At 46.0% G+C, this 21,920-nt stretch overlaps 1 protein-coding gene and 1 long non-coding RNA gene across 4 annotated transcripts in view; one reads left to right on the forward strand and one right to left on the reverse strand.

The window, feature by feature from the left end:
• Positions 1 to 9,907, forward strand: part of LOC138516029 (uncharacterized) — a 300,011-nt gene extending 290,104 nt beyond the window's left edge. For both annotated transcript variants that reach the window (XR_011282209.1, XR_011282208.1), the window contains exon 4: positions 9,519 to 9,907. This is a non-coding gene — a long non-coding RNA (uncharacterized lncRNA). The remainder of the gene's footprint in view (positions 1 to 9,518) is intronic.
• SLC44A1 (solute carrier family 44 member 1) overlaps positions 1 to 21,920 on the reverse strand; it is an 889,643-nt gene that overhangs the window by 797,963 nt on the left and 69,760 nt on the right. The gene's annotated exons all lie outside the window — the stretch shown is intronic.

Here is a 21,920-nt window from a genome sequence, read left to right on the forward strand (position 1 = left end):
GAGGCCCAGTCCTTCCTCAACCACCAGCAACTCTCCTATTTTGGTTGACCACGTCTCTGATCACCTACCATACTGGACTACAAAAATTCCCTTGCTGCCCTAACCTCTACACTGAACTCTGCCAAATCCTCCTACTTCACAAACGTAATCTCTTCCCGTCACATTAACCCCCTAAACTTTCATCTACCCTCCAATCTTTGCTCACCACCCACAAGCCATGATCAATTGCCTCCTTTCTTTATACTAATGACTTTGCTCACTACTTTTTTCTCTAAACTGTATAAAATTCACGATTCTCACAGCCCTCCTCTTTCTCCTTCTCAAACCTTGTCAAACACCTCTCCTCGCCCCCTTACTACTTCTATCGACCAGTTCTCCCCAATCTCTCCCATTGAATTAACACTCATTCTTCAGAGCTCAAGATGGGTTGGCACTGCGAACAACCCCTTTGCTCCTCAAATTGTCAAACGTTTAGTCTCAATCACACACTTCCATCTCTTCCCGCCGCTGGACTCTTCCCTGCCTCCTTCAAATATGCAATTGTCTTAAACATATTCAAGAAACCCTCTGCTGACCCAAATGTCCTAGCAAATCATCACCAAGTTTCTCTCCTACCCCAATATTAAAAAGTCCTTCGGAGGGTGGTCTTCGACCGGATCACCAAGTACCTTATAGTGGCCTTGGCACGCCACTGCTGTCATGACCCACATAACGTGCCCCTTCTGGACTTCCTGGTCCTTATCGCGACAGGGCTTGTATTCATGGTTTCTTCCAACATGGCCGTATCACATGACACGCCTCACACCAGCCTTTACGGCGGACGTTGTACGTCCCATAAATGTGCCACGCCCCCGCGGCCCCACGCGTCTCAATGCTATTGCAAAGTAGCGACCAGACGCGTGCTCCGTAGCTCGCGGTATTGTATCCTTGCTTCTTCCAGCTTACCCCATCCTAGTCCCTTTCCTTCCTTTCTTGGTTCGTGGGCGTGTTGCGCACCCTGGTACTTTCCGGGACTCCTGGATCCCTGCATCCCGGAACCTTGAACGCACGCTGGAGTTGGAAGAGACTCGTGCAGCTTTATTCAAGACTCGATCAGTTCGCAAGAAGGCATCGACCAAGAAATCCAGCAAAGATCGAACTCAGGTGAGAAGGGGGTTTGGGGGGGGGGGGGGAGACTCCTTGACAACTGCCATTTGACTTCCATAGTAAACACTCCGAGAATGCATTCATGCAGGTCTCCAACTTTCTCTCTAATGCTCACCACTCCAAAGTCCATTCTATGCTCATCCTTTTATTTGGACCTTTCTGCTGCTTTCAATACGGTCAACCACTCCTCTATGTCTCACTCGCTAGAACCTGGGGTTTCGCAAATCTGCTCTTGCCTGGATCACCTCACAACAGGAAGGTTGATCCTTTAAAATATTTTGGAAATTGAAAACCTCTAACTGCTCAGCACACCCTGCCCCAAGGATAAGCCCTTAGGCCTCTGCTCTTCACCCTAGGAAGACATCACAATCTTTGGCTTCCACCAGTACCTTTTTTGCTGATGACACTAATATTTTTCTCATGTCCCTCCTTCACCCCACTTGCTAAACCCCATCATCCCTACCTGAACCTCACCACCCCCCAGTGGTGCATAATCATTTAATTTGTATATTTAAATAGTACTCTCGGGTGTGGCAAGCCTGGGGTCTTGAGGGTCAGCTCAGGGCGGAATGAGGTTGTGCATTGGTGCCAAGGTTGGTTAGTTGGTTTGTTATCTTACAAGCATGGTTGTGGCAGGCCTGAGGTTCTGAGGGGCAGCTCCGGACAGATAGATGCGTTTTGTTATTTTTGTCCTCGAGGGTTTTCTTGTTGGTTGTGGGTCAATATGAGAAGCATTGGTGCCCTTATTCTTCTTTGGTGGGCTCTTTGTTCTTTCTCTCCTTTTCAGTGCGTTAGTAGTGGAGTGAGGTTGTCATTTGATGCCATTTCAGGAGGCACGCCGGTTCCCCGATTAGTGGTTTGACATATTGTGGTCCGTATAGGGCGTTGCCTTTATTTTCCTTGTGTACTTTGGATTCTGGCCTTTCCTGCACTGTTGGCCACTTTGTGGGGAAGCTTGGAGAAGAATCTTGTTGCCAGTGAAATGATCGAAGAGTACTTGTAAGGTAGCACTATCATGCATTAATGTCCATTGGTCTGCTTAGCACTCCAGGTTCGTAGGTACACAGGTAAGAAGGTAGGGAAAACAAGACTGGAACATCTATATGGTGAATACTAGTCCCCCCACACCCATCCAGCCAGCTACTATCACTTCAACTACCCCAACAGTCACATTCAGAACCTGAGCGCACTAACATTCTAGCCACCAGTGCCTAGGACGTCACCCACTGCACACAGACATTACTGTTTCGTTTGACGTGCCCCCTTAGGTTAATGTTACATTTGTAAGTAAACTGTTTTCATAATTTTTTGTCTCTGGTATGATTTTATTTTTTTAACTTTTTTTTAAAAAACACCCTCAAACTAGCTCAACACTTGTTCTCATCTTTGTGCTATGTGACAAATCTCAAGGTGTCATCACTTCTCCCTGAGGGGAGCCCCTTCCCATGAGGCAAGAGAGGTGAGGCTGCTACCAGATAGTCCCCCTGGGGTGGTACTCAGTGGGAAGATCTCATGGGGAGTGACGCCCCCTCTGGGGATCAGGGAGGCCATCTCCTGAGAACGGGGTACAATACCCCTCAGCCTCAACCCACTTCCTTTACCTCCACTCAGTCCATGCGGCCCACCTTCTCTTCCCCAACTTCCATACCACATACTTACATGTATATATGCAAGACAGATATAGAGAAGAGGAAGAGCAGGGATGACTGAATGAGGACATCTTCAATAGGTACCCAGGCGAGGAGGAGGTGCGGGATGAGAGTCCAACTTGAATGATCATTCTAGCTGCCATTGCTCATTCAAAATAGGAGAGCAAGGACCTAGCTTTTGGTCAGACCCTCCCAGGAGGAGCCATGAGTCTAAAGGACGCGCAGAGTGGAAGACAGGCTGCTGCTGATCAGGGCGGGTGCAAAGGTCCCTATCCGGAACTGGAGAAGCGAAGGTCCAGGTGGAAGCAGTGACCAGACCGTGCCGTTGTGGCAGCGTGTGCAGCACGCACACATAGAAGTGCTGCAGACACTGCAAAAGCAGCACAAGGACACGAGAAGCTGAACAAGAAGTCACGTGACCAACTGAGAAGAACCGACAGTATCCCAGAAGGTACACAGGCTGTCGGGAACGAGAAAAGGGGCAAGAGAAACCTCAAAACCTGGGGTTTATATTTAATGAGAATATATATATAGCAATTGGTGAACTGTGACAAAATGCCTGAGAAAGGCCAGGGGAAGGGATGGAGACTTTCCCCCAGGCAGTGTGATCCGTGAAAGTAAAGCCAAGAAAGGGAGTCACCCCCTCCCCCCCTGGATTTGTGTGGGGGGGGGGGGGACACAGAGCCAGACACCAGGAGAAGGGAGCCATTCTCTTGGTACTGGAGTTCACAGGAAGGATCAAACCGATGATCCAAAGTAAGGGAGACATTCCCCTGGAGAGAAGAAATAATTAACTTTTGATGCTAAGCCAGCATTGATTTATTTATTTTTTTAAGTATGGAAGTCAGGGGGAGGGAGGCATTCCCCCTGGTTAGAGACTTGCAAATAGAATTTAGCCATCCAGTCCAGGAGGAGGAGGGAGTCATTTCCCTGGACCAAGAACATTGGTACAACTTTAGTTAAAGTGTAAGGGACTGCTAATCCTGCCGGCTGGTGCTGTTCTGCTGCTACCACAGATCGAAGTCTGTCCTCTGTGGCAACTCTCTTCCAGGAGGAGGAGCATAAATGCACACAGCCTCGGCGGAGTGCATACCTCTACAGGAGTAGTGCCTAGGAAGAGCCTATTGAAGGTGAGGAGGCATGGGGGGGTGTGAAAGAGTGAGGTGCTGGTATGGCGGGACTTGGGTCCCGAACGCACTTGCAGTCAAAACGGCATCACGCAGGGATGGACATTGAAACCCCCTGCCCCCTCACAGGAGATTGACACTTTCACTGCCCCTTTCGTCAAAAATACGGGCAATCAGGATGAGTACCCTCAAAGGGAATCTGAAGGTATCGAGCTCCCAAGATCAGATTTACTGACTGGGGACAATTTTGCTCACTCCGTGGCTGAGCTTGCCCTGCAAAGTGACTTGGAGGTATTAAAGATGAAGGAAGGGCAGTTTTGTAACATGAACAATGCCCCCATAGGAAGACTGGGTACTTTTGGGGAAAAACTGAACACTGACCAGGACGGCCGTGAATTGTGGGCATAAGTGAAGCAAATGCCATCCATGTGGGACAGGAGGAATCAAAATCACCAACGTTGGTGGCCCGTCTATCGAAAGACATCCTAAATTTAACAGCAAGGATTGAAAACCAAAAATGTCTAAGCCGAGCAAGCTTAAAAGAAAGATTAGGAAATTAATCCTGGCTAAACCCAAAGCTTGCGTCAAATCCCTCAAATGAATAGGTGTTTTGCCACAGATAGTAGTCCAACCTCAGCATGAAAGGAGATATAAGCAGGACCCCCAGGCTGAAGCGAGACACGGAGGGGCCCGTATTACTACAGATCTGGCCTATCTGCAAAATACTCTGATGGCAACACTTACCCTGTCATTGGCACCTTTCGGGAAATTATACAAAGCTCTTAATGACACATTGAAAGACCAAGCTACGCTTATAGCGATGACTCACTCTAAAATGAGCTAATTGGAAAGCTTTGTAGTACAAGTTCAGGAATGGCCGGACAAGGAAGCCAAATCATCCCGGAATTGGACCGTCTATGCGATCTAGCAAGATGTGAGGAGTTGGATGAGTCCACTTTGATGGTGGCCGTATTAGGAGACTGCAAGTGGATGTGGAACAACAAACAAGAAGATCGAATAAGGAGTTAATTGAGAACTTGGATCAAGGTAGAAAAGAAGTGAAAATGTCCCAGCCTTTTGAGCAAGATGGGAACCTGAAGGAAGTCACTAACGTGCAAGAAAAGAAAAGCTGAGAAGTTCTACAGATGGAAATGTGTTCTCGATATTCCAAAGCTCAGACTTAAATAGGGGGGCCACTGAGAACCCAGGTTAAAGCCCCAACAGAAGATATGAGAACATTGAAAAAAAATGAAAAAAAGGAGGGAAACGAAAATCAAATGGATCTCAGGCTTTCCTGAGACCTCCCCACCCCCATCCTACAACCTCCAAATGTGAAACCGCAAAAAAAAGGAACAAGAAGTAACTGCTGTAATTCAGAAAATGAAGGTCAGCCAATCTGTGGATTTAGGCTCAATGGGGAGCTAATGAACAGGAGGGACTGTCAAGACTCCTGTTTGAGTGATCTTTTAGAAGTCATTGAAGAAGAAGCCGAGGAATGGCGGAATGGACGCACCACAGATTTGGTGGAAATTGGCAGACAAGTGCTACATCTCGAACATATGGGAAACTAAGCAACAGTTAGAAGGTCAACAGCTCTGAATAGAGATAACTGGCGATGACCGATTCTCTCCATTTAAGACTATGTGTAAGGAATTAGGGGTTTCGCTGTTGGAAATGAGGGACTGCGCTATCCAGCAGCTGGGGAAATTGCTGTTGCAGTATGCAATGGGAATGGTTTTCCATGATTCCAGTGACCATTTGAGCAGATGTGCCGGATCACGTTCAAAGCGCCTACTTAAGTTCCTCCCCGGCCCGTGCTGCCTGTTGGCGATTGTTGGCATGGCAGGCACGGGCCGTGGAAAGCAGGAGCACTCACGAAGGTGGTTTGTTGTCATAATCTGGGCCGGCGGTGAAGCAAGGCGTTCGATGCTTCGTGCCTTTCATGAGCAGTATAAGGCGATGACGGTGACCCATCCAACGCAGGATCATCTCATGCCTGGGGAGGTGCTGTCGAGCCCCCCCCCCCAGGCCTCAGTTTAGTGTTATGGGAGAGTGTGCATTTCTAAATTCTGTTTTGCATTGCTGCGCAAAGCTCACAGTGCGCCGAGATCTCCAAGTAGGAACGCTGTGAAAACCTGCACGGGCATGTTTGATTCTTATGGACACTTGTTGCGCACCATTTTCAGTGCGCAGAAGGGGGAGCCTGGTGAACTTGTTTAAAACCTTTCATTTCAAGCGGACTTGGAATACATACCGCTGGTATCATGGCAAGGACAAGGAGGGAAAATGCTATGTTGTATGTGCAGCTTGCTCTTGTCATTATTTATGTTGTGTAACATACCATATTGCTTATCATGAGCTACGTATCAAAGTGGTAGCTAAAGAGGGGCTTGAGAGCACCATTCTGAAGGTAGTGCACAGATATGTTACCCTGAAGTTCGTGCATTGTGTCTTTAGGTTTATACGCAGTAGCTGTTCATGGCCATCTAGAACTACATGTGCTTATGTTTGTTGCTATGTTAGGAGGGAGGCAAGTTTGGTCAGGAACTATTAGGTACTAATCTCTAATCAAGAAGGACATAGCACTGAGTCAAGTTATCAAGAGGTGCCATCAGTCAAGGGACGCTGGTATCTTGGATGTTACTTTCCCTATGTTCCCTGTTACCCATCCAATTGCAAGGAAACCCTAACCCTTTTTCCGGTTTCCCCAACTACAACCTCTTCCTAACCCTCTTCGGCTGCCTCAAGGTACCTGGAAGTCAGGGACTCGTGCCATACAAGGGTGGAGGGGTCACTTACATTTGGCTTCTGTGCTTAGGAAGGAGTTCTGCGATGCTCCAGGGGTGTGACACTATGGAAGAAAAGCGGTCAAACATTGTGAAAAGCCCTACGGTGGAACAAAATGAGAATACAAGGCAGGGGGGATTGAAAGACCTGGTGGGACCGAAGGACACCCAGATAGACCATGATTAAGGGAGTCAGTAAGAAGCAAGTGGAGACGCCGGTGTTCAGCTTAAGGAGATCGCAACAAAGTATCAAGAGGGAACCTAACCGGATCTACCTGGAGCGCCTAACATCAAAGGATGATCTGATCCTAGATTGCCGGAACGCAATGGTCCTATTCCATCACATCCCAAAACGAAGAACAATTACTACAGATGACATCCAAGTGGTACAATTTGTGGATGAAATACGTATGGCCCGGGTGATGCTGCATTTAGTAGCCAAGGCCATTAAATCAATGATATTCGAGCATAGTGATGATCTGCTCCGACTGGGCTTTGAAGTATCAAACTACCCTACGATGGAGGGAAATCGTGTTCTTCCCACTATCTCCCGCCAGAATACTACTGGGGGACCTGCCAGGGCTCTAGAATGCCCAACGCTGAAGAAACTAAAGGGGAACATCGCCAGCAATTCTCGATTACGTTTGACAACCAATCACTAAAGTCCCATAAGGTGATGAAGGATCAGAAAATAACGCCAGTGGAGGCGATTAACCAAAAAAGTGCTCCTACCAAGGACCAGTCCAGTATGAGGCAAGTGTGCCAATTAACAACAGCCATCATAAATTAAAAGGCAAAGAAGCCTCAGGCGGGGTGTGGGCTGAAATCCAAGTTGGACGGAGGCAAAAGTGAAAGCTGGGCCTGGCTGGCCGCAGCATTGGTGGGGCCACAACATCATTAGAGCCTGGAAAGAGAAGGGGATTCCCTATGGCTCAGTTCAAGGAAAACGAGAGGATTTATGGACCTTTTTGGGTCCTCAAATTTAGGGCGGAGCCATTTTGACCTTATCTGTCTTCAGGAGACCTGGTTGAGGACTAAACCTATTTTTTTTTTTCGAATTTATTTTATTGGTTTTAACAGATACATAAACAACAACATATCACTGAACAATGTAAACATCTGACCACTAACATTTCTTAAACACTACCCCAAGCTCCCCCCTCCCAACCCCTGCTTGCCTAATCCACTGGTACAGTATCTATTAAGAATGTTACATAGTGTTCGACACCTCTCTCAGTTATTAGTCTTAATCCACCTCCTCTCCTTCTATAGCTTCCCCCGCAAACAGAATGTGCAACAGGTCTCCCATTCCGTGATACCCGCCGTGGCCTCTCCTTGGCTACCCTACACAGCCCTCTTCCAAGCCACAGTTTCCACCATCGCCCACTGCTTCAGATCCGCCACCAATCCTCGACTGCTGGGCCTTTGGGAGAATTCCATGACATAGCCATTCTAGTCGGCCAGGATGCACGCCAAATCTAATATTTTATGGGCATATTTTATTCCCTTGGGATGTGGAAAGCAACCCAACAAACATGCTCCCAGGGAAAGAACATCCAGGTTCAACCCCCCTCTGTGTAGCCTGCTCGCCACCCTCTGCCAGTATAGCCCCACCACTGGGAATGCCCAAAACATATGCAACAGCCCAGCCTCCACTGCCTTGCACCTGGGACACACTTGTACTGTCGCACCTGGAAACCGTGAGATCCTCTGAGGACTCGAGTATGCCCTGTGTGTCACCAGCAGCTGTATAAGCTGCAGTATTGCATTTTGTGATACTCTTGTGGTATTCCAGCACCTGCCCCCATCTTGCATCTGTGAACTCTACCATCCCCCTGCCCCAAGTCTTCCTCCCATTTACCCCGTATTGCTAGAGGACAGCGAGGCCCATTAGACAGCAAAAGGTCACATAGCCGCAATATGGTGTGCCCGCCTTCAGCTATGTGATATAGGACATCTACCACCGCGTGTTTCCCCATTAGTTCGCTATATGTGGGCCACCAACGCGTAATCTCCCTCTTGAGTCAAGACCGGAGGCTCCAACTATGCTTCTCTTTCTTTAAAACCATAGAGAAAGCTCAGCAGCAAGATTTATGCACCATAATTGATCAGATTACATAAAAACATGAAAAAGGTGCAGAAATCCCATGAAAAACAAAACCATTTAAACATGTAAAAGAAACTCGTCCATAAACAAAGTCACTGAGGAAAACAAACTCTGCTTCCCAGGAGGATTAGCCAGGTTCATAACTGGTCACAGAATATGTGACAAAGGCATCCAATAAGTTGTAGACAGTCCCTCCAAATAGGAGGTAGCACTGCATCACTTCCTCTTTCTTTGCTGAGCACTGCAAGAGATAAATGGGGATTTCATTACACGCTTTCCAAGTAGGAGTTCGGTTAGAGGACATTATGAGAAAGGCCAACTGGGAAGGCGAGTCCATTTTCAAACAATTCTACCCGAAACCAGTAGAGCAACCCGCATCTGTAGTGGTAAGTAAGCTTTAAACTAGCATAATAAGAGCCTCCGGTCTGGACATAGAATAAAGATTTTCCAGAATAACTTTTAAGAAAGTCTTGATTCTATTAAAGACACGGAGGCGAGCATGATCCCACCCGATTAAAGAAATAAACAGCGCAATAGCGTGAGAGCGTACAGTTATTGAATGTTATTTGCAAGCTTATGAATTTGCTTTATCGTATACTATGCAAGTTATTTAATAATGTGGTTAATTTCTTTCCCTCCCATACACATTTAATAGGGTTATTATACTCATTAAGTAACCCTTGATTTTCTCTCCTTGCGATAGGTACCTCGGACAAGCCCGCTTGATCTGATCAGGTTGCGCAGAATGTCAACAGCCTCACGACTTCATCAATATCCGTTCTTCCGTTATCATGGTTCTCAGTGTCGAAAGAGGAAGTAGTGCAGTGCTAGCTCCTATTTTGAGGGACTGTCTGCAACTTATTCGAATACTTTGTCACATGTTCTGTGACCAGTTATGAACCTGGCCAAGCCTCCTGGTAAACTGAGTTTGTTTTCCTCAGCGACTTCATTTATGGACTAGAGTTTCCTTTACAATTTTAAATGGTTTTGTTGTTCATGGGATTTCTGCACCCTTTTCATGTTTTTATGTAATATCGTCAATTTTGGTGCATAAAATTTGCTACTGAGCTTTCTCTGTGGTTTAAAATAAAGAAATAAGCATAATGCTCACCTCTGTCTTTAATAGAATCAAGACTAAGTTATTCTGGAAAATCTTTATTGCGCTGTGTAACATATATTGGTCTTTATGTATTCCCGTGCGTGCTGCCTCTGAAAGTGTACAAAGGTCATATCCTGCAATAAGTATTGAAGCCAACCTGCACGTTTCCCATTTCGTGCGTATATCACCTCCTACCTTTTGTTGAAAATGCCATCACCGGGACCAGCGGAATCTACACGGATATTGGTTCCATGAGCCCCACTGCCTCCAAAGCTCTGTCCCACATTTTCAGTCCTAGGGATACTAGGTGCGAACAACGGCCACCCCGGGGCTTCGTGATCCACATCAGTTCTTTCAGGTAATAGTGCAACCCTTTGTGCTGCAGCATAAATGTGTCTCTGGTAGGGAGGACATCTGCCAACCATTTCACCACAAACTGTACCTGCCCTGCTACTCAGTATAGTTCGAACTGCGGTACCCTGATGCCACCCTCTGCATGCGGCCTTTTCAGTGGTGATAGCGCCATTTGATTCCGCCTGTTTTGCCACAGGAATCCTCTACAAATACTAACCAACGGAACGTTGACAAAGAAGTGCATGAACCTGGCCAGCACTACCATCTTCAACAGATCTGCCATGCCCATCAGCGATAGGTGCATTCTGGGCCAGACCCTCATAGAACTCTTAACCCCCTCCAAAGCCCTCAGTGTGTTCTGTGCATGCTCCACTGCTGGGTCGTGATACACGTTGACTCCCAGATACCTGAACGTAGACACTTTCCACTGTAGAGCAAGAACACCCTCCCAACACCCTTGGATCCACGCTAATTGTAATCCCCGACAATTTCGCAAAGAGCGCCATCGCTTCCAGCAACAGTTCCCAGTTACCTTCAGGGTTTTGAATATATAAACACATGTCATCTGCATACATGAATATCAGATGTCTGGTCCTGTCTATTTCAATGCCTGCCCCCATGTATTCCGCCCCGAGATATTGGGCAATAGGGTGCATGGCTAGAAAGTAATGCAGTGGCGACAGCAGGCAACCCAGTCTCATCCCCTTCTCCACTTCCCACGCCTCCGAGATGTATTCCTCCGTTTTGACCCTAGCAATCGGTCTAGTATACACTAGTTGTACCCACTTGATATATGTCTGCCCAAACCTGCACAGAGTTGCGTAAAGCCAGTCCCATTTTACGGAATCCTACGCTTTAACTGTGTCCATTGTGGCTATTGGGCGAGTTATGTCCCAGGGTGCAGTGCTATCTACCACTTGATGCAATCGTCTCAGGTTCCAGGACATGCATCGTCCTGGTTTATAGACCATTTGATCTGGCAGCACCAGGTCATGTATCACTTTTTTCATCCGATTTGCAAGTATAGCTGCAAGTATCATGCTATCCTGGTTAAGCATTGAGAGGAGCCTGTAAGAGCTACACTCCTCCGGAGACTTGTGGGGCTTAAGAAGTGGTATTATGATGCATTCCCTCAAACTCAGTGGTAGAACCCCCACCTCATAGGAATCATTAAAGGTGCTAAGCAAGTGAGGGGCCAATTCTTGGGCATATTTCTTATAGAAGTCAATGGGGTGCCCATCTGATCCCAACGTCTTCCCCATCGGCAGGGTTACAATCGTCCTTTGTATACATCTTCCCGGGAGAGAGGTGCTTCCAAGCTATCCCTCGCCTCCTGACTTAACACTGGAAGTACCATTTCATCCAGCACTTCCTCTAAATCGGCCCTTGGTTCCCAGGGTCCTTCGAGATACTGGTTTTGGTAAAATTCAAGAAACTCGTCATTGACACACTTTTCGTTATCTCACAAATCCTGTGGTTTTGTTTATATCTAGTGTATGGGGCCCTGTTTATCCCCGTTTTTTGTACAGCCATGCCAGCAGACGGCTGGGTTTATTCCCTCCTATGTTTTGCCTCTCAGTATATTTTGCAAAGCTGCGTTTTCCCAGTCTCTCCCAACATTCCAAGCATCTTTGTCTTGGTTCAAAGACCCTTTCATTCTTGTGCGGTAGCTGCTCTTGAGACTGTTCTAATTGTCTCAAGCTTTGCTCTGCGTTGGACAAATCCCTGCTAATACTTGCTTGAACGCAGTTTGATCCTGCTATAGCCACTCCTCTGATCACTACCTTCAATGCCTCCAAGAAGGTCCCTGCACTAGGGACACTTCCTTTATTATACGAAACATAATCGGTGATGACATCATGGAATGGGGGGGGGGGGTCCTGCAATGACTCACTTCTGAGCTGCCACATAGGGATCAGAGCTCTAGGGGGCATATATTGCCATTGCAGACTGAGTGGGGCGTTGGCCGACAAAACTCTTACCTTTATACTGAGCATGCGTAAGAAGAGGAGCTATTCTATTCTTGTGTGTACTGCATGTGGCGCCGAGTAGTGTCTGGTGTCCATATGAAGAGCTCTTCAACCATCCACCAGGGGAAGGAGTCTAGGAGTTTCTGAAGCGTCTTAGCAGGCGGCGCCCGGCTAGTATATTTAGTGTCTGATCTGTCCAGGAGAGGGTTTAGTGTACAGTTGAAGTCGCCTACCCATATCATGTTACTATTCCTATAAGGGCCTAAAAAACATAACATAACCTAACAGGTGTGTTTGTAAAGCGTACTTTCACCCCAAAAGGGGCATCTTGGCGCTAATACCAGATGGTACTCATTTTATCAACCTCGGAAGGATGAAGGGGTGAGTGGACCTGCAGGGATTTGAACCTGTGACCATGGGGTCAAACACAGGTCCCTGTAGTGGTTGCATTAGTCCACTGAGCCACAGACCCGGCCTAACCTGGGGTTTAGAGTTTGGAAGAACGAGGCTGCTTCATGTTTGGGGGCATAAGTGTTGACCAGACATGTATTCCCCTTGTTCAAGGAGGCCCTGTACTCCACCATTCTGCCCTTATTATCCGTTTTAACGTGGGTGATCCTGAAGGGTACTGAGGGAGCAATCCATATTAGGACTCCCTGTGCATAAGCCGAGTATGTAGAACCCAAAACAGCCGTCACGTTGCAGTCTGCAAAGTAACACGAAGCATGCTTTCTTGTTCGGGTGTGGTTTAAATAGCCTCAACAAAGTAGTCCAGGTAAAGTAGTCCCTAGGCCACTACACCCAAAACACTATACCGCATAGCTTAGTTCCTAGGAACCAAGCTAGGCGGGTGCTTCCATGTTGGCTGCAGGCCCAAATGAAAAAAGTAGTCCACCTTACACATGTTATTCAAAGTGTATGAGCCTGGTGCCAGGACTGGATGCCAGGCCTTGGAGCCCCAAGCCCTGATCCTACCTGGCAAGTGGACTTGCCAGTGGGGGTCTGGGGTAAGGGTCGCGACAACCAGGCCATAGCTTTTCCCTATCCATCCATCCATCCATCCATCCATCCACGACCATCCATCCATCCATCCACGACCATGCTTCCTCCAAAGGTCAAAGAATCCGGTAATGTTTTCATGTGTAATTTTGAGTCGCGCAGGGTAGATCAGCATGTACTTCAGGCCTGCCACTTGGAGCCTTGATTTGGCCGCTGAGAATTGCGCCAGATTGTTCTGTACTTGGAAAGTATAAAATCAAGGTAGACCGCCAGATCTGCCGAAGCCCTTTTCAGTTTGCCCCTTGTCTGGAGTACGCCAGAATTTTCTCCCTGTCCTTATAGTTCAGTACCTTAGCGATGATTGGCCTCGGAGGCGCTCCTGGTTGGGGGCACCTAGTCAGTGCCCTATGTGCCCTCTCAATTGTGAATTCTTGCGTGAGGTTCCCAGGCTCAATCTCCTGGAGTAACAAGTTCTCAATATAAGACGTAGGGTCAGCTCCCTCCTCTCCCTCCGGCAAGCCTATGATGCAAATTGTATTCCTCCTGGCACGCCCCACTGCTTCTTCCACTGTTTTCCAGGAGGTCAACCTTCTGCTGCAACACGTGGACATCCGCATGCATCTCCCGGAGCGCTCTTGTATTCTCCTTTGTTTGAGTCTCCAGGGTGGCGGTGCGCTCCGCCAAGTTACACACATCCTGGCGCAACAGTCTGACATCTATTTGCACTGCTGCAATCTGCGTGCCCGGTGAGACTTTCAAAACCGCCAATGCCAGCATCACTTGGTTATGCAGCTCCATAGCCTCGCACCCTTTCCCTTACGCAGGTTCCATATCTCCTCCAGGAACCTGTTGCTTGGCCCTGGCAAAGCCATTGAGCGTGGGTGGACTTGGTTTCGTCTTGGCTGACTTGGGAGGCACTCAGCTGCTGAGATGCTAGTGCTTACTCGCACACTATTTCTGCCCCAAGCCCCACTTTAGGGTGCCTGGTGTGGATATCCACATGTTAGTTGTGGCTAAGCTCTAACAAGAGCTCTACATATATGTAACAGCTGTAAGGGCTCACAACGCTCCAGTCGCAATTGCTTCCCCTATATGCTTCAGTAGCCCTGGAGCCACCGTGGTGTCACTCCTAAAATTCTACCCTCCCAGCTTTCTGTCTGAGACTTTCCCTGGCGCTGTGCCTAGCGTGGCTGCCAGACACGGGTTTATTTGCTGTGGGGAGGAGAATTATCAGGGAAGTGCAGCTTGTGCTGCTATTGTTGTGTAGAATGCAGTTTCGGCGCAGTCCCTCATTGCCGGGGGATCTCAGGAACTGCCGTTTGTTTTCACCACACAGCCCAGGGCCTTATTACCAGTGCGTTACTCCAGTCCTCTGGATGAGGAATCCTCATTGCCCAGGGATCCCAAGGGCTACTTTTTGTTTTTTCACCACGTGGCCTGGGTCCCTATGTCCAGAGCACTCGCCCGGTCCTCTTTACTGGAGGATTCCAGAACGCTTTCATGGCTGTGGAACCCCCCCTACCCCTCCCACGCACTGGTTCTCGCGCCGGAGGCTTAAAACTCAATCACATGTCACCGCTACGCAGCCTGGTGTATGGCCTTGCCCTCCGTCCCCCCACCCCCCGCATGGAGCCTGGACCATCAGGGGATTAAGCGAGGCACTTGCCTGTAGTGCAGTCTCGGGTCCTCTTATTTGACTGGCCAAATAAGAGGGGGTGCCTGCTTAGATTATTGCTTTGTGTCAGAGAATATTGCTGCTTCTTTTCTAAAATTGGAAATAAGGATGAAGTCAAATGATTATGACTGGTTAGCTCTGAACTGGGAAATACAGGAAGGGGAAAGAGCCAATGTATGAGTAATCCATTCGAGCCGACAGGTGGCCAGAATAGGCTCAGAATCAAATCATGGGAAATTCCAAGGATGTTGAAACGTTTTGAAGAACATGTGTCAATCTATCCTAGTGAAGTTGACTATTCCTGGATTTTGAGGGGCTATACAGAAAAGCAGGGTATGTTTAGAAGGCCTGAATTCCATCCGATACATGCCACTAATAATGAGGTGTGTAATCGCAAAAAATAGAGAGTAGACATTAGGAAGCTAAAGAAGGAAAATAAAGTTGATGTATCCGCCCAAGTTAAAAAAAGGAAGCAGCAGTATAATAACTGGCTATTAGCATCTAGAGCTACAAGATTGCAGTTTGATGCTGAGCAAATGCTGAGAGCTGTCTGTAAGACAAAACACAAGAAATCTGTGGAGTCTGCTGAATAATGTCGAGGGGCTCGGAGCGGAGTCACATGATTAGCCAGATACTGAGTTAAAATGGATAGATTTCTAAACCAAACTATTTGAGAAAAGGGAGACTGAACAACATCACAAAGGCAATAACCTGTGGGTTTGTGGGAGGCGAGTTGGGCAATTAATATTGAGCGAGAAGAAGTCAAGCTGATGATTGGAAGGCTGAGTACCTAAAGTGCAGCTGGCCCGGATGGTCTGTCTAATCAGATATTAAGAGAAAATGTGGAGTTTTGGACTGACTTTGCACTGTAAGTTTTTGCCCAGGTCCTGATAACTAAGCGGATACCAGACTCCTGGCGAGAATTAGTGGTGGTACCTATTTTCAAGAAGGGAGATCGGGATGACCTGCAGAATTACCGACCCATTGCCCTCCTCGACTCTTTAGGGAAGTTGTTTGCAACAATCTTGTTGCGCGATTTAACCAAATGGGCCAAGAAGGCAGGATTCATTAAGGGGGTGAGCAAAACCCTGAATCTGTTCATGCTCGGCCTCCTGAAGCTCTTTGATGGGTTGAGAAGGGACAGATTCTGGGACAAATTCACTGAAGGGAAATGTCCAAAAGATCTGGTGGAAGCGATTAGAGCCCTGTACACCGACACCTCGATTCAGGTGTTCTTTCAGCCGAGATCCCTACATGTAGGGGGCTTAAAGCAGGGTTGTCCATTGGCCCCCTTTCAGTTTAATCAATATATAGTGGATCTCAGTGACTCCCAGAAGTATGTCTGGGCTTTTCCACCGAAAATCAACCGTGTCCAGGTCCCTGGGTTTTATACACGGACGATCTGGTCTTTGCTGACCAAACACAAATAGGGCTGCAGGAGAGGCAAATGGTCTCCATGCTAATGCTAAAAAAATCTAAGATCCCGATTATGGCCCCTGCTCAAAGGAAACCAAGAAGTATGCACCAATGGCGTATAGGGGGTGAGGGGATGTCTAGAGACGGTGCAAACAATGCTGAATAGAAATGTAAATGACCAAGGTCACCTTGGGAAACTTTGGGCTAAGACTAAACAGCACAAGGTAGAGCAATGCAAAGGAGATACGGAACCTTTTAAATGTGCCCTCTAATAACCTTCTATAAAAAGGAAGGTGGTTCAAATTCTAACATATGGGGCTGAAGGAATGTTAAATCGGCCATGGAAAGTTTGGGCGCTCTTGGAAGGTTACTTCTAGGAGGAAGACGTTAAGACTTCCGAACTCACTAACAAACATTCGATTTGAGCTGGGGTTCCAGTCAATTGCAGTATGGAAAACAATTATTCCGAAAATGCATCATGAGTGACGAGACACCCCTTCACTAGAAATCCTAAGAGAAAAAAGCCCAAAAAACAGGGGATACATGGTATGGGAATTGGAAGAAGTGTGAGGCCATACTCCGGCATAACAATATTCCAATTGAAATTGTAACAGAGAACCCATTAAAAGATCAGCGGAAATTTCAAAATTGGGATTGGATGAATACCCAAATATCAAGGAAGCCAAACAGACTCTCCTTGGAAAGGGGCAGTGAGAATAGGTCATTGAACCAAATCCCTAGATATTTGCAGAAATTCCCCTCGGCCTATTTTCGAGACCTGTTTATGATAGCGCGCTTGAATATACTACCTACTAGAGACATCTAATTGAGGAGGAAACAACTGGAGAATACAGAAGCAGCATGCAGACACTCTAAAGAGGAGGGGGGTTATTGAATTGTTATTTCGTTTGATGATGTGTAGTGTTTTGACAGAACTAACATGTCACTACCTAGGAGTGTTCATAGATCAAATCAAAATCGTCAACTGAGGAATGGTGGGAAATGTTTATGATTGGGGGGGGGGGGGGGGCCCGGTATTGGCAGGCATGAAGTTTATTGAAAAGGTGCTCTCCTAGACCTGGAGGGAATTAGGCTCCTCTTAAGACCAGGGGAGGGCTCCATATAAAAAAAAAATCAATATAAAAATAAGGATAGATTTTTTTTTATCAGGCATATTTTAAATGAAGGTAGGATTGTTAGTGATCTGATTTGTTTAGTAGCGATGGAGTGGTTTTTCTAATGAATATGTAAAAAGGTTTAATGTAAATAAACCAAATACAATTTTAAAAAATGTTTTTAAAAAAAGTGCAAGGGACAGAGATAGGTACGTTTGACACAGGACAGTTGACTCTTTAGTTGCAATAACATCCCGACAGGACCATTAGCACTGTAAATTGAGGTAGGGAAAGTCAGATTGTTATCTTTACTTTGATCTTAAATAAAAGTCTATAGCAACCACTGTGCCACCTGTGTGTCGGTCTCCTCCTTCTGCACCCTTGCAGCTATTACACAGTACGGTTAAGTCATACCGTTTTGACATATTGAACCATGGTCTTGCTATTTTAACAACCTTCATTTACTTTATACTGCTTTACCATCCGTTAGCTCTTTTTGCTGTGAAAGGACAGTGATTTGTTGTAAAGTAATAAAGCCAAGACAGCAGGGCTAATGTACTGTCTAAGTGTTAACAAAATGTGTTCACTAGAACGGAAAACATTGCTGGCCCTCTCAAAGCAGCAAGCTTGTAATACATATGGGTCAGTTACTGCTGGTAATTGTAATTTTGGAAAATTCTGAAGCTAGCACACAGTGAATTTTTTTTTACATTTAATTTGGATTTAAAGTGTGCTTACTGGATTATCAAATGACAAAAGGCTCAGTAAAAGCATTCGCCAACAAAGATTTGGAAATACTTGAATCACAGGAATTCACGTCCCACTATTCCTCTATGCTCACTTTTACATCTATTGTAAAAATTGTGCAGACAGATGCTTCAAATGTAGGAATAGGTGCCGTACTCAGTCAACTGGATGGGAAAGGTAGGGAGCACCCCGTTTGCTTCATCAGCCGCAAGCTGAAGGATCCTGAAACAAGGTGGGCAACAAGTTTACTAAATTTATTTTAGCCACAAGGTCTCTTTAATATTATAGATTATGCATGGTTGTTTGTTTGGTGCCATCTTACTATTGTTTGAAAATTGGGGTAAATCAAGTAATCTGAAGTAGGCCCCATACTTGAGCAAAAGGTTAGTGGGATGCTTAAAATAAGCGGTAAATTGCTTACGTTAAAGTAGCAATAAATAATATTTACATAACCTTAAAGCACATGTCATTTCCAATTTTGTAATTATAAACGGTGGGCAAAACTAAGTTGCAAGCTACTAGCCAGCCATTAAAAATTAACTCGCCACCTCAATGCTATACATCCACACAGCACACCATGTCTTATTTGCCAATTTGCCAAAGGTTTAGCATCATGCACATTTTGCACTCTGAACGAGGCCAGTTGACAAGTTGGACATGGAACATGACAACCAAGAACACGACAGCCATCAAGCAAATGTGCAATGCTTTAATTTAAGAAACGACCAAATATATGTATGCTCCTCAGACTTTAATAGTTGATCTTGCCAATACAATGCCCCTCAGGCCTCATCTTTTGAACTTCTAACAAAATGTGTTACTTGCCGTTGCATTTTACATACGAGTGATATGATAGTGCCAGGATGGGTGGGTGTTCTTTTCTTAACTGCATCAAGTAGCATATTGCGCACAAATCTTGGACACACAATATATTCTTGGCTCTTATGTTTATGAGGAGGAACGCAATCGCAGCTGCTAAGAAGTGGTCACTGTTGTGCTGCCTTGTGAGACTTTCCTTCAGAAAGATGGCACTTTATGTACCCAAGAACGGATCATATATGCCCTCCATAGATGTGAAGAAAAGAAAAACGTGTTTAAGGAATGCCACTGTCTGTGCCCTTACGTTTCTAGATTGTCCCTCGGACAAAACTTTGTTCGAGGGACAATCTAGAAAGGTTTGAGTTGGTTAATAGAAGCATCTGATATTTATAATGCAACAAAGCTGTAGTAGTACAAGGCCAGCGAAAAGCAGCTACGCCAATAATGTTTCAGTGGAGTATTCAATCAGTGCTGGTAAAGTGGCATTCAATACAATTGTAATGAGTAAATACTTGCTACAGTTAGTATTGGTGTAACAGGTATAATCCTAAAAATAGACTTATGAACTGGAATCCAATGCAACATAACAGCACTTACCATAAATTGGGTTTTTAATATTTGGAACCCCAAAACAAACCTATTTTTTGTCTGCAACATGCCTTAACCATTATAGTTGAAGCAAAATAAAGCAAACCGACCAAAATGAACCAAGATTATCTTGGTGGTCTGCGTTTCTTACAGAATCTCTGAACGTGAAGCGGTTTTTACCAAAATGCTGTTACCTGGAGGGGAATTTTATATACTTGCGCAATATTGTGATAAATGCAGGATACAGTTCCAATGCTAGCAGATCATACTGTGGCATCCCTATTGTACAGGCACCCTTCATGGAAATACGGCTGCAAATGTGTCATTTCAGTTCGAAATCGACATCACTGTGGCAAGGCCTCCTAAAACATTCCCAGGTTCTCCAGAACAGTCTTGCCCAGGTAGCTGGGGAATGGCAAAGGAAGACTCCTGTTCACCAGCCCTCCCACACCCAGGACTCTCATCCTCCATGCCTCCTGCAACCGAAAAGTAAAATGGACCATATAAGAGAACACTGTAGCGCCATAACGATTACACCACTTTTAGTATAGGTCATATACATTTAGGGGCTAACCTGCGATGTCATTCCTATTTGGGTCCATCAGTGATACTTTCGCTGTGTTTTCCTGTTAGGAGGATTCAATGGACATATGCACTGTGAGATTTGCTACTAGATAAATCATCTATAATGCTTGCAGTACCATTCTGCGTGATTTGCTCATTGGTGGGATCATCTGTGATTTTGTTCCTGGGGGGCGTCATCTTCGATAGTCACGCTGTAACTTGCCCTTAAGCGGGACAACTTGGATATCTGCACTGCAATTTCATTCATGAGACGGTTGATCTGTTATTTACACAGATTCTGCTCCTAGGCAGAGTCAGTGATAATTAACTGAAGGTAGCATCCACAGTGATATTTGCAGTGAGATTTTTATCCTAGGTAGGGACAAGAGCGACATTTCTTGCTGCATAGGATTTAATAGAATACTTTGGGGCTGCCATCAACTCGTGGGGAGAACAGTGATATTGTCACTGATTTAGCAGTTTGGTGAAGGCATCTTGGGCATGTACAAGGGGCTCCATGTGATGCCACTCCTGCAATCTTTGCGCTGTGATTCACTCCTGCAGCAGTATTTGGGAGGGGTAGGGAAGTGTCCGGTATGGACTATTGTTGCCATCAGCTTGGCATTGCGATCATAGGGGACCTCCCATAACTGACTACAGGGCCCTACAGCTACATCATACTGTAGTGACTAACTTCCGTCCAAATGTCTCCAAGATTAACAGAACACATTCAGTTTACACCAAAGATAGGTGCAAGACTTTATACTTACTTTTGAGATCCACTGCAAGAGATCTTGTGAAATACACCAGGAGTGGCAGGCGGACACCACACGGGCATGATCACAGCGAAAAGCAGACTCAAATATATCCTGCAACAACCTTTCTCCACAGATTTCAAACCCACCATATGAAGGCAAGGTCAGAAAACAACCATAAACCTTCTAAGGAAATACTGCTGCATTAGGAAGGGAATATAATTGAGCAAACAACGAAAGGAAACATTCGCCAACCGGCCCCATCTACTAAACAAAGGACATCAACACTGCCAAAATAAATGAGCCAACTCACCAATAACACACAGGATTAAGAACGCGATTCATCCTGCGCTACCTCTCAAACTTCCCACACGGCTTGCATCTAAACCCATAATGGCCAAGAAGATTGAACCAGAGAGCAAGGGTATGACAACAGGAAGAAAAAGCAGGCAACTGAAGAATCTCCACTTGCCTCAAAAATAAACATACCAGAACCGAGAACTAATGAACAACCCCACTACCCGAATCCCCACCGAACAAGAACCCACACGGACCACGTGCTTAACAATGACCAGACCCAGCACGGAATTCAATCAGAAAGCCGTCGGCTACACACCAGATGGAGAAAGGACTGGAAAGTCCACATCTCCGTAGGCCACATTTTCCTCAGGAAACGAAATCCAAGAAGAACATTAAAGCCCAAAATGAAACCTCTTCGGACAACACAATGAAAAGTGCAACACAATGGACGAAGAGAGGACATTCTCCAAACCATGTTTGGAAGGGAGATCAGAGTTGAAACTCTGGTTAAAAAAAGCAAAAAAGCCCTGCCTCCTAAACGCTCGCTTTATTTCCAAATACAGAACAAACATGTACTGTTTACTAAAAGAGCGACTCGCCTTGAAGGCTATTTTCTGCAAGGAGGGTCAGACAAAAGTCACACCCCTTCATATTTCTAGGATTAATTTACCAACTCACCATAAAAGGGGGGAAAAAGTGCTTGT

This window comes from Ambystoma mexicanum, chromosome 6q (assembly GCF_040938575.1).
Source record: "Ambystoma mexicanum isolate Mex_15411 chromosome 6q, UKY_AmexF1_1, whole genome shotgun sequence".
Lineage (NCBI taxonomy): Eukaryota > Metazoa > Chordata > Amphibia > Caudata > Ambystomatidae > Ambystoma > Ambystoma mexicanum.